Raw genomic sequence first — 12,194 nt, 5'->3', positions numbered from 1 at the left:
TTTACCACAGATATTAGGAAAGAGAAATAAATGGCAATTTGTTCCCTTGTTTCTTTTTGCTTCTTGTGATTATCACCAAAAGATAATTTACAATTATATTCAAACCTCTTATTTAAAAGAAAATTAGTATAAGTCAGAGAACAAGCATATAGACAATCATTTTCTACTCTCAAACTTTGAGTCCTGCACTCTGAGATATTAGAGGGTCCATCTTGCAGTGATTTTTAAATTCAACAAATCTAGGTTTAACTTACAAATAGATAACAATAAGTGAACAGTGATAAGAATATTAAGAGGCAGTAAAAGATTATGGGCCAAAAGGAATTTTTGTGTAATTGTGGATAACAAAGACTACTCCTATGATGCCAAAAGCATATGAGAAGCGCTCAAAACATTATTAGGGAAATGCAAATTAAAATTACAATAATGCATCAATACACAAGCAGACTTTTGACCAGGAGAATAACTGACAATACAAAGTGATAGTGAAATGCAGAGTGGGAGTTCCCGTCGTGGCGCAGTGGAAACGAATCCAACTAGGGACCACGGGGTTGTGAGTTTAGATCCCTGGCCTTGCTCAGTAGGTTGAGGATCCCGCGTTGCCATGGGCCGTGGTGTAGGTGACAGATGCAGCTCGGATCTGGCATTGCTGTGGCTGTGGCATAGGCCAGCAGCTCTAGCTCCAATTGGACCCCTGGCCTGGAAACCTCCATATGCTGTGAGTGTGGCCCTAAAAGGCAAAAAAAAAAAAAAAAGAAATGTAGAGACTAGAACTCTTATACATTGTTGGTGGGAGTGACAGTTGTAACAACCACTTTGAAAAATTATTTGTCTATATATTAAAACTAAAAATATCTAGGACCCAACAAATCTGAACCTGGGAATGCACTCAAAAATAACGAGTTCTTAGATCCACTGAGACATGAACAAAATGTAAATAGAACCTTTATTCATAATTGTTCAGAACTGAGTTGATTCTAATGTCCCTCAACAATAGAATGGATAAATCGTGTGGTATTCATGCTCTCCCTAATGAAAAAGAACAAACCGGTAGTACTACAAGCAAAGACTTAATGAATCCCACAGGCAAAAGCAGACAGACTCAAACGAGGAAATGCTATATGATTCCCTTTACTTGAAGTTCAAAAATGGGAAAAATGAACTCATGATGATAAGTTATAATAATGGTTACCTTTGTGTGCAGATACAGAGAAGGGCATAAGGGAACCACTTGAGGTGCTGGAGATATTTCATATCTTGATCCATTGGTAGTTTCACAGGCATCTACAATTATAAAATTTAATTTATTTGATAAATCTAAGAAGTGTGCATAGAAAAACTATCAGTAGAGGCTTATAGCTTTATAATATTATAGTTTAAAACATAAATTCATCTTTTTCCGTCTCAGCACCTTTAGAACACACCAAAATAATACTGTGTGCAACACAGTCAAGTTGGGAAGAGTTGCCAAGAGCTTAATTTGAATTAATTATTGTGTTTGAAAAGAAAAGCTGCCTTTATAATTGTGTATCTTGATAGTAGGCAAGTATATTTAGCATGTTGAAATGTCCTTCTGTTTACTTAATATAAGAGTTTACTAAAATGAGTTGCATAGTTTCTCACTGATGAAAGCATTCATGAAAAATAAATATATTTTAAGTAGCAGTTACTTTGTTTACTACAAAGGCAAATTAGGAATATCTGGGTCAAAAAATGGTTTTAACTGAGACGGATTTGTTATTTTTGGAATTCTATAGCAAAGTTGAACTAAAATGACTTTTACCACATCACTTTCTCAAAAAAAAAAAAAATGGAATTTGCTAAAGAAAGCAGTCACTTGGAAAATTGTTCCAATAGTTTACCCCGAGTATCATGAACTTGAGGATGCAAAATTTCTAGTCACTAATTCTCTGAGGCAAACACTTTGGGAAGAGAGATGTGATTCATCCTGACCATGACCTCCCTTCTCTGATAAATCTACAGCTGCCTATGCACCCAGGTTCATTCAATACTTTCACTTATTCAAACAATTCTAATGGCAGCTACCTCCCTTAAAGAAGAGTATGAGAATAAAAGTAATCTTACTCTTTCATTGGTAATAAGATAAACATTAAAAATAGAGAAAACCAACTACTTAAAACATCCAGTACTTAAATTAGGAGTTCGGGATTAGCATATACACACAACTATATATAAAATAGATAATCAACAAAAGCCTATAGTATAGCACAGGAAATTTTGTTCAATAATCTGTAATAACCTATATGGGAAAACAATCTGAAAGAGAATGGATGTATGTATATGCATAACTGAATAACTTTGCTATAACCTGAAACTAACATAACATAAATCAACTATACTACAATATAAAAATTAAATTTAAGAAAAAGGGTTTGCAAAAAAAAAAAGCAACAGAGAGAGAAAGTGTTCAGAGTAGAGAGAGAGCAGAAAATACCTAACTCCTTCATGAGAATTTTTTTTCAATTGAATGGAAAGAGAAATTAATCAGACAAAGGAAGGAGGGGAAAAGATCCATTATAGAATTGAATATCAAATGCTTATACCTTTCATAATGTCATATGACATTACCTGAGTGGGGTCTATGAAAATAAAGGGAACATTTTTGAGAAGGGTCCAGAAACCCTCCTTCTCGAGGCCCAAGCTCCCCAGAGAGCAAGCTTTCAGAGTCTCCCCTGATAGAAAGGGACTGCTCATCCTCAGCACCACCACCGACCTCTACTATCCTCTTAAACCCCTGCCTTCCAAATCCTCACCCTACACTTGTGTTTTCATTTTTTTTTTTAATTTATTGAAAAAGCAGAAACTATGGTATAAAATGCAAAGAAAATGTTCTAGTTTCTGGGGAATAGTCCAACTCTTTGGGCTTTAAAAAAAAAATATTCAATAAATTTCTACTATATTCAAAGCACTATAATAAATTCAGGAAAATAAAGAGTATTAAAGGAAAATAAAACACATTCTATGAAAGGTTGACATCAAATTGCTTAAAATCCTGCAGGGGGAACTGGAGTTGTGGAGCTGTTTGAGACCAAGGACGTAAAAGAGAGAAAGGATATCCTAAATGCATCATATCTGGAACAATTAAACTTTACTCTTTCATGGGAAATAAGAGCATTTTAGCTAGTGAAGTTCATTTAAAAATCTGATCCCCAGTGTCACGGTGAAAGTGGAGTCCAAGATGATGTTTAAGGATGGGAGGGTAGGACAGGGCTGAACTCTGTGAAAAAGTATAGGGTAAAACAATAATTCTGTTTTTAGGAGGCTAAGTACATGGAACTATTGCCAGCACTACTTACCTTTGGAAGCTTCAGAAATTCCTAGGTTGATGGATCTAGGGGAGTGATCTGGTTGAAGAAAGGTAAGCAGACTTGCCTTCAAGCTTAATTTTCATTACAAGCAAATCATTGTATTTGGCATGGCTTAGGAGAGGCCAATGGATAATGTCTGTCTTCCCATATTCTCCTTTCCCTCCCCCACATCGCTTGGTGCCTCCACTGACTGTGAGTAAAATTAATAGTAAAGAACACGAAGTGTATAGCACAGGGAAATTTACTCAATATTGTGTAATAACCTATATGGGGGGAAAAAATCTGAAAAAGAATGGATATATGTATATGTGTAACTGATTTACTTTGCTGTATGCCTGAAATTAGCACGACTTTGTAAGTCAACTAAACTACAGTAAAATTTTAAAAAAACAAAAGAACATGAAGAAAAAACAAGAAGCTAGTTCCTAATAAGTTTAAAGGCAAAAATTTAGAATAACCAGATATTGTTTATCATTTCAGAATCAAATGATAATTTGCATAGCTATCTACAGGTTGATGATTCTTGAATTTTTATTGGTTACTGAGGTGAGAAAAAGATAGTCTCTCCCTTCCAAAGTACCTATATTTGTCTACCCACACATACGAAAATTGTACCAATTTGGTGAAGAATATGGATCATATTTTGTGTTTCTTTTAACCCACTGAGGAATCTGTTCCCCTCAGCCTCCTAGCAGCCCACCCCGACCCCAAATGTTTGGAAGCCAGAGATTGTTTCTATTTTCTTACTGCTCACTTTATTTTTCCACACAAACATCCTCCACCATAAAAGGAAATACATAGATGGCTTGCAAATACAAATCCTATGAAAATCCAGGAATTTCTGTATGATTCTTTAATTTGGTACTCATTATTGTCGCTGATCTTGGATTTTTAGAGCAATAAAGAAATAATGGAGTTCCCCTTGTAATGAACCTGACTAATAACCATGAGGATACAGGTTCCATCCCTGGCCTCAGTGGGTTAAGAATCTGGTGTTGCTGACAGCTGTGGTGTACGTCACAGACGCAGCTCAGATCCCACTTTGCTGTAGCTATGGTGTAGGCTGGCAGCTGCACCTTCAATTCAACCCCTAGCCTGGGAACTTCCATATGCTGCTGGTGTGGCCCTAAAAAGACAAAAAAAGAAAAAAAGGATGAAGGGTTATTTGAGTAAAAATTTTGACTTTGGTGTCTGTAACAGACTGCCTTTATGTACTATAGCTTTTGGTATATCTCATTACAAATAGAAGTAAATTATCAAAGTAAAACAGCCCCATCCCCCAAGTGGAGTTCTATTAATAAAAAATGGAGGTCTGAAGCCATAGTAATAAAATGCTTAATGCTAATAATTTATTTGCCTTAATAACATCTATCAGGCTTACAAATGCAAACAAGACAAAAATATGAAAATTAAAATTTTTTTCTTCAAAATATTTTTTAATTCCTTCAAAAGAAATAGAAATAAATAAATACCCATGAAAAATAAAATTAATTTATTTCAATGTTTTTCTTTTGTCCCTCTAGGGCCACACTCGCAGCATATGGAGGTTTCCAGGCTAGAGGTCAAATCACAGCTGTAGCCTCAGGCCTACACCAAAGCCACAGCAATGCAGGATCCAAGCCATGTCTGCAACCTACACCATAGCTCACAGCAACGCTCTGCAACCTACACCATAGCTCACAGCAACGCTGGATACTTAATCCACTGAGCAAGGCCAGGGATCGAACCCACGTCCTCAAGGATGCTAGTCAGGTTCATTAACCACTGACCACAAAGGAAATTCCTATGTCAAGATATTAAATTATTTATAGCAATATTCCAATCCCTTCTGAAAATAATCTTTTGAACAGTCTCATGGACTAAAATTTTAAAAAGAAAAACAGGTTATTAGTCAGTATTTAATAAAATGTTGCTCCATATTGCTTTTGAGATTGTGTAGCTAGACGTACTAAAGAAGTGAATAACAGACATTAGAACTTAACACCATTAAGCTAATTAAGTAGATGGGTAAATAATACTTGCTACAGAATTTTGAAATTCTGGGCCCTGAAATGGTCAAATTTTCTTTTATAATACACAGCAATAATAATGAAGGAATTATAGCATTTTTTAGTTGTATGTGTTGCTGAAACTCAGCCCCTGTCCACTGCCCACTGGTGCCAGAAAGAATCACAGAGACAGAGTATTGGGTAAAGGAAAAAATATATAATTATTGCTTTGCCAGGCAAAGGAGGCCATAGCAAGCTAATGCCCAAAGACTGTGGTCTTCTAAAGGAGAAAGATAAGAATTGCATGTAGTTTTACAACCTAAAAGGAGGAAAACAGGGCTTCAGATAAAAAATCAAGGTTGGGGCAGACTTGCATTCTTCTTTCTTTGGGGAATCTTAGTCATCAAAGCTGGTGTCAGGAGATTTCAACATGATCCTTGTGGTCATCTTCTTGGTTATGGCATCTTGACTTTTCCTGGAATAACAGTTTTTTGCAAAAAGAGCATATTGATCAGAGATTAGACCTAGGAAGATTCCTGAAAAATATAAAGTGCTTGTAATGTTTAACCCACAGGCAATTGTGGTCACGGTGCCTTTAGCTCACAGGTGATTGTGTTTAGGGGGTAATCCAATGAGGGAGAAGCAGAGGAAGGACTCCAAGTTGTTCAATTTTAAAATATTCGTTTCTAGGCTACTCATTTCTAAATGAGCATAAGGAACATAACTTTTCTCTTAGGTGTATAAGATGCCTACATCATTATGTGTCTCCTTTGAGAGGGACCAGGATCCTGCCCTAAGGCTGTACAATTGCTGCTTAACTGTTCCTCCCTTGTCTTTACATCCCTTCCCTTGCCTGATTAGCAACTCTCTGAACCTGCCCCTTGGAAATTAGGAAAGGCCGTGAAGGCTAAGTGAGGTTCCTTTCCTAAAAATAAGAAATGGAGGACCCAGAAAGACTTCTGTACCCGGGAGCCACTCAGGTCCCTATTTGCTTTCACAAGGGCTTTAGAATTATTTATTAAATCCATGTTTTAAAAAGAAGAGGGAGCAGAAGGTATTCATATAAAATATGAATTTTACAAAATAAAAACTAAATTATTTACAAAATAAAAATGAACTGTACTTGGAGTTGGATTACTTTGATGCAGAATCCAGCCCTGCACCTTAATAGCGTATGTCCTTGGACAAGCCATTTAACCTGTCTAAGCTTAAGGATATGAGCCAAAAGAGATTTAACAGCCTAATAGGGTGTTCGGCCCCAGAGAACAGTGAACTTAAATAAAAATCTCCCTAGGAAGATGATTTATACTCTGCATTCCTTTCCTCAAATAGTGGTTAGAATTTTGAAGCTCTGGATCCTGAAGCTATTGAAGAGGTAGAACCAGGATCAGAGACAGAGGTTTCTTTCCCCTCATTTCTGGAGGTTTGCTTAGGGCACAGCTGTGTTGGGATCCCCCAGTTTTCTCAAAGGGCCAGGTGGGCCTGGGGGGCTCATGGCTCATGGGCTGCCCTGCTCTGGCTGAAGCAGGTGGCCTTTTTCTCAATGTTAAGTACAAATAAGAACTCTTATTGCACAGTTTCAAGACAAACACAGCAATATTTCATTAATGTGAACCCCTAGAGTAGCCCCAGTAGTGGATTGTCAGGACTTGAGAGTTTGGGGTAGAACAATCACAGAGTTCCAAGAAGGCAGTTGGAGCCCTTCTGCTACTGGCCAGAAACTGAGATGTGGTGCCCAATGGACCCAGGGAGGGCTTCTTGGTGGTCACAGAAATGTCCTTCTGGCTAGTTCTGTGGCAGCTGTTCTGTGATGCTGCTGTCTGAACTATGGACACAAGGCTCAAGTCTTTTAATTTTCCTTAGAAATTCTGATATGTACTGCTTCGATGGTTTATAAGGTAAAATGCTAGTGTACTCGGAGGGAAAATAAGCCAGCCAAAGATTTTCCTGTCCTAGTTGAAAAGTAGCATAAACCCAGTGGGAAGATTAGGCTCATTACAGAAGACTTTGGAACCCTGGAGTCACCTGTGATAGGCCAGTCCTTTGAAGTTATAAACTCTGTTTGACAGCAGTTAGTAGAGATGCAAACAGGTCCACCTTCTCCCTGGGGGATATAGTAGATAGACCTTTTCAACCAAGAACAGAAGAGTTCCTAAAATTTTACTTCATGGAGTGACAACCACTCATCTTGAAGGACAGACATAGCCATTCAAAAAGACATCAAAATCTCTCCAGGCCCAAGGGATTGAGGCCAAAAATATCTTCAGGGCATCTTAGAAAAATGCAGAAAAATATCAGAGGAAAATAGTTAATGGTTTTGAAGACAATGTTCAGGAAAACATACAGCTGCTTGCCCAAAAGGTATTAATGGTAGGATAAAGGAACAAGAAGGCAAGCCTATCTATGTAAAGCTGAAGGAACAGAAAGAAACGCTTGAAAATTTTAACACACAAGGTTGTAAATGATAAAAAGAACTGATTAAATTATGACTGAATCTGTGTGAAAATCACTCACCTGCTCTCTTTATGGAGGATTATACAGTAATACAACAGGAAATTAGAAAAAAAGGAGTGAATCACAAAGTGGAGACTGAGATTATAGGTCAGATGTTAATTTGAGTAAAGTCACTGATGATGTTAAGAGCTATCTTTAGAAACTTGAAAAAGAAAAACAAGGAATATTCTTAAAATTACGTGAAGAAAGTCAAATAGACAAATTACTTACCATTCAAATCAATCCAACATCCTCACCCAGGAGTTCCCACTGTGGTGTGGTGGGTTAAGAATCTGACTGTAGTGGCTCCAGTCACTGTGAAGGTGCAGGTTAAAGATCTGGTGTTGCCACAGCTGCAGTGTAGGTTGCAGCTGAGGCTCCGAGTCTGTCCCTGGCAGGGGAACTTGCATATGCTGTGGGTGCAGCCATTAAAAAAAAAAAAGGTTCCCCACCCAACCAGAGAAATATGGTGAAAATTCATAATTTTAAAATACGGTTCAAAGGTTTCAGTTAAAACCCCAGACACTTCCCAAACTATATCCAGAACATGAAATGCAATTAACATGTATAACATAATTACAAGGAGAAAATCAATGGAGAAGGGAATTTACCTCTTAGAAATCTTGGAGAAACTTCCCAGCATGTATGAAAACATCAGTCTCACACAGCAACATTTCATTCCTTACAGGAAGATGACCAAATACCTGGAGGAAAAAAAATTGGAAAGTATCATTTCCTTTAATCAAAACTGGATCAGCTCCTGTGAAAAAATAGCTCAATAAAATTGGTTGGCAGTTCTGTTGACCAAAATAAAGCTCAAAGATCTAAGGGGAAAAAAATCTTCACAGCAGGCAAAAATTGGCTGAATTTGAATTGTAAATCCAGCCTTTTCGAGGGAGAGCCCCTGTAGCAGCTATTCTGCACCTGGTCCTGGGCAGCAGCGCAACAGGATCAGGACATCTCTGCATCCTTAGGCTGCATGGAAACCGGAAGGTTGGGCTATGAGGACCCCTGGATGGAAGGCAAACTGCAGGTTTGATTCTGGTTTACAACAGGCACTCCCTCCCCACAGGCAACGGCCACAGGCACAGCAGGGTAACAAATGTGTTTTCTCTCTTTAAATTCATTCTAATTGATGCCCTTTTAGTTTAGTTACTTAATTGATACTACATTTGCACTCACTGAAGTTTTACATAATTATTTTAAGACAGTGTTTACAGAACATAAATGGTTTTAATATAATTCTTAATCATAAAATATTCCCAGTTCATTGGACCCTCTAGAATTAAATCTCACATGGATTTCATTTTAATTTAATTGACTCACTATTATTTAAACACAATTGAAGTTTGGCATGCCCTATAGAGATAAATGAAACATGAAAAAACATGCTAGAAGCTGTGACAAGAAATCTCTACAAGTAACCTCACATTTATTTCAGTAAAGGTTAATTAGGTTTAAAAACAAAACAAAAAAAATCAAATCAACTATCACATTCCTTGTTAACTTATTCATATTTTTGTTCATTTAGCCCTAAATTCATAAATTAGTTTTGTGGAGTTGACATTTGGTAAGCATCTGTTTGGTTTTTTTAAATTTTGTTACAATGTTTCTAACAGTGTATTTTAAATATTTCTAAGTTATTTACAGTCAAAATAAATTTTCCTTATGTAGCTTCTAGTTTTAATTTTCACTTGGAAACAATCTCTTTTAAGATTTTTAAAAATTATACTCTTTGGTATTTCTATAATTTCAAATTCGTACATTTAAAACTAGATCCCACTCTGTTTTACATAAGAATTTGAAATCTAGCACCCTTATCCCTGAACCACCTACCAGTTTTCAAATAAGATTCATAATTTATGTTTTCTAACTATTTGAAATGTTGCTTTCATCAGTTATTAAATGCCCATGTGTTTTCAGCTCTATTCCAGTCCTTCGTAACAGTGATCACCAGGACTTTAAAAACAAGGATATAGAGTCTCCTAGGTTTTACTTTTTTTTTTTTTCCCTAATTTTTCTTGGGCGTTTAATCCTTCAGTTGAATCTAGTAGCATTTGGTCCATTTCTCCACCACACTCCAAAATGCAAAATTTATAGATTAATTTAAGACAATTAGCCTTATCCTAATGTCTTCATATCTAAGAAAAAACATACTTTTATACCTATGTATGCTCTCATCCATATATTAGAGTTCTGCACCCTTGTATTGCATCTTTATATTTAGGCTTATTTGTAGGCATTTTAACTTGTCATAATTATGAGTATATGATGCTTAAGATCTTAATCTTCGATCTCTTCCTCCTGTGTCTACCTCTTTCTTTAATTATGCACTGAGTAAAAGACCTTAGGAAGGAAATATCATGGGAAGATAAACCAAATCTATGCAGAATATTCTTGCCTTTTATTTGCAAAATCACAAGCCCTAGAGCACAGTGAGAATTTAGAGAATGAAGAAACCATCTTGAAGGAAAAGATGAGGAAAGTAGGATATCCCCTCCCCCACCCACTGCCACACACAAACACAAAACACATGTACACACCTTACCTAGACTGTGCTAGAATCTGAGAAGAAAAACATGAGGGGGGCTGGATCCTCTACTATCCATGTTTTTCCAGTCTTATTTGAGACCCTAGAAAATTTCTGTAGGAAAAAGCATAGGGATCTAATGAACTGTGATGAATGAGACAATGTCTGTCACAAAAGATAAGCAGAAAAGCAGAGTCCCCACCCTGACTGACATTCTTGCCACTATGTGGCATACATCACCCCCTCCAAAAGCCATATAATCTTGTCTTCCAGAAAAATCATTAAACTCCCCAAACACAGTCACAGAAAAGCCACTTTCTTCTACGGTACATTTCCTCATTTCAGCATAATTTTTCTGTCATTTTGTGGAGATTGGAAAGTTCTTCCTTGATTTTGCCTTTTCAGCTGAGAAATAATAAATTCATATCATTTCCTGTTATTTTTAGAGAATCCTGAATGTTATTCAAAATTTAGAGAAATATGCTTTCTCTTGGACCTTTCACCTGATTTAGTTAATATTTCACTAAATTTGGGGTGTATGTTTCACAGTTTAAGACATAGTTTTGGTTGCTTCCAAGATTTGATTTTTATTTTTTTTTTTTTGCTTTTATTCAGTTTTAATGTCAAATATAACTCACATACACACAAGTAAATAAACCATAAGCAAACAGTTACCTATAAATCACAAATTATCCCCTCTCTTACAGCACAGTGGCCAACAGAAATATCAGCAATACCCCCAAAAGCCACATTTCCCCCTTGCTTTGCAGAACCAAGACACTTGGACACATGAGATTTCATTTTATGGATATGAATCATAAATGAGAACAATATCCTATTCTTTTTTCATTTCTTCATTTAAAGCATTAACATACCATTGAAATACAATAAAATGTACCTCTTAAGTGAACAGTTCTGTGAGCACTGATAAATGCATACTCATACAGTCTTGCAGTCACCACCACAATCAAGATATAGCAGTTTCATCACCACCTCCCAAAGTAACCTCTTTCCCTTGATGTCAGTCTTTCCTCACTCCTCACACCTCTTCCCTATTCCACTAGGAGGGTGATTTCAAGAATGTCATAGAAATGGAAGCAAACAGTATTACAGCCTTTGAAATCTGACTTCTTTCACAGAGTATAGTGCATTTTGGTTTACCTCTTTTGTTGCGTGTGTCAGTTCTTCATCTTTTTTTCTTGCTAAGTATAGGTGCACCACAGTTTGTTTCTCTTCACCAGTGGGATGATATTTGGGTTGTTTCCAGCCTTGATGGTAAGCAATAAAGCTGCTATTCACATGTGCCTACAGGTTTTTGTGTGAACATAGGTTTTCATTTCACTTGAATAATTCCAAGTTGGATTGCTGGGTTCATAAGTTAAGTAAATGTTTTCCTTTATGAGAAACTGCCAGATTGTTCTCCAAAGTAGCTGTTCCATTTTTCATTGTACCATCAGTGTATGAAAGTTCCAGTTATTCAGCATCCTTGCAAGTGCTTGGAGTTGTTACTTTATTTAAAAACCATTCTAATATGCATGTGGTGATTTATCCATATGGTTCAATTTGCCAAGTGAGTAATGTTGCTGAGCATCTTGTCATATGCTTCTCTGCCTCCTCTATGTCTTCTATGGTGAAATATTTGTTCTAATATTCTGCATAATTTTCTGTTTTTGTCGTTTGTTTTCTTGTGTTAAGCATTGTTTATATATTGTTTGTATACAAGTGCTTTATCAGATGTGTAATTTGCAAGTATTTTCTGCAATTCATATGGCTTTGGTTTTCAATTTCTTAACAGTGTCTTTGACAGAGACTGTTAATATATATGACTGGACTTTCAAAGTTAAAAATATATAC

General features: G+C 36.5%; 1 long non-coding RNA gene across 1 annotated transcript in view; it reads right to left on the bottom strand.

The window, feature by feature from the left end:
- Positions 5,075 to 12,194, bottom strand: part of LOC102165070 — a 93,183-nt gene continuing 86,063 nt past the window's right edge. Inside the window, exons 2-4 of the long non-coding RNA XR_002335837.1 lie at positions 10,359 to 10,454; positions 8,422 to 8,514; positions 5,075 to 8,125 (exon numbers count right to left, since the gene is read on the bottom strand). This is a non-coding gene — a long non-coding RNA (uncharacterized LOC102165070). The remainder of the gene's footprint in view (positions 8,126 to 8,421; positions 8,515 to 10,358; positions 10,455 to 12,194) is intronic.

This window comes from Sus scrofa, chromosome 9 (assembly GCF_000003025.6).
Source record: "Sus scrofa isolate TJ Tabasco breed Duroc chromosome 9, Sscrofa11.1, whole genome shotgun sequence".
Classification (NCBI taxonomy): domain Eukaryota; kingdom Metazoa; phylum Chordata; class Mammalia; order Artiodactyla; family Suidae; genus Sus; species Sus scrofa.
The sequence above is the reverse complement of the archived record's forward strand: the minus strand, read 5'-3'. Positions and strand labels throughout refer to the sequence as shown.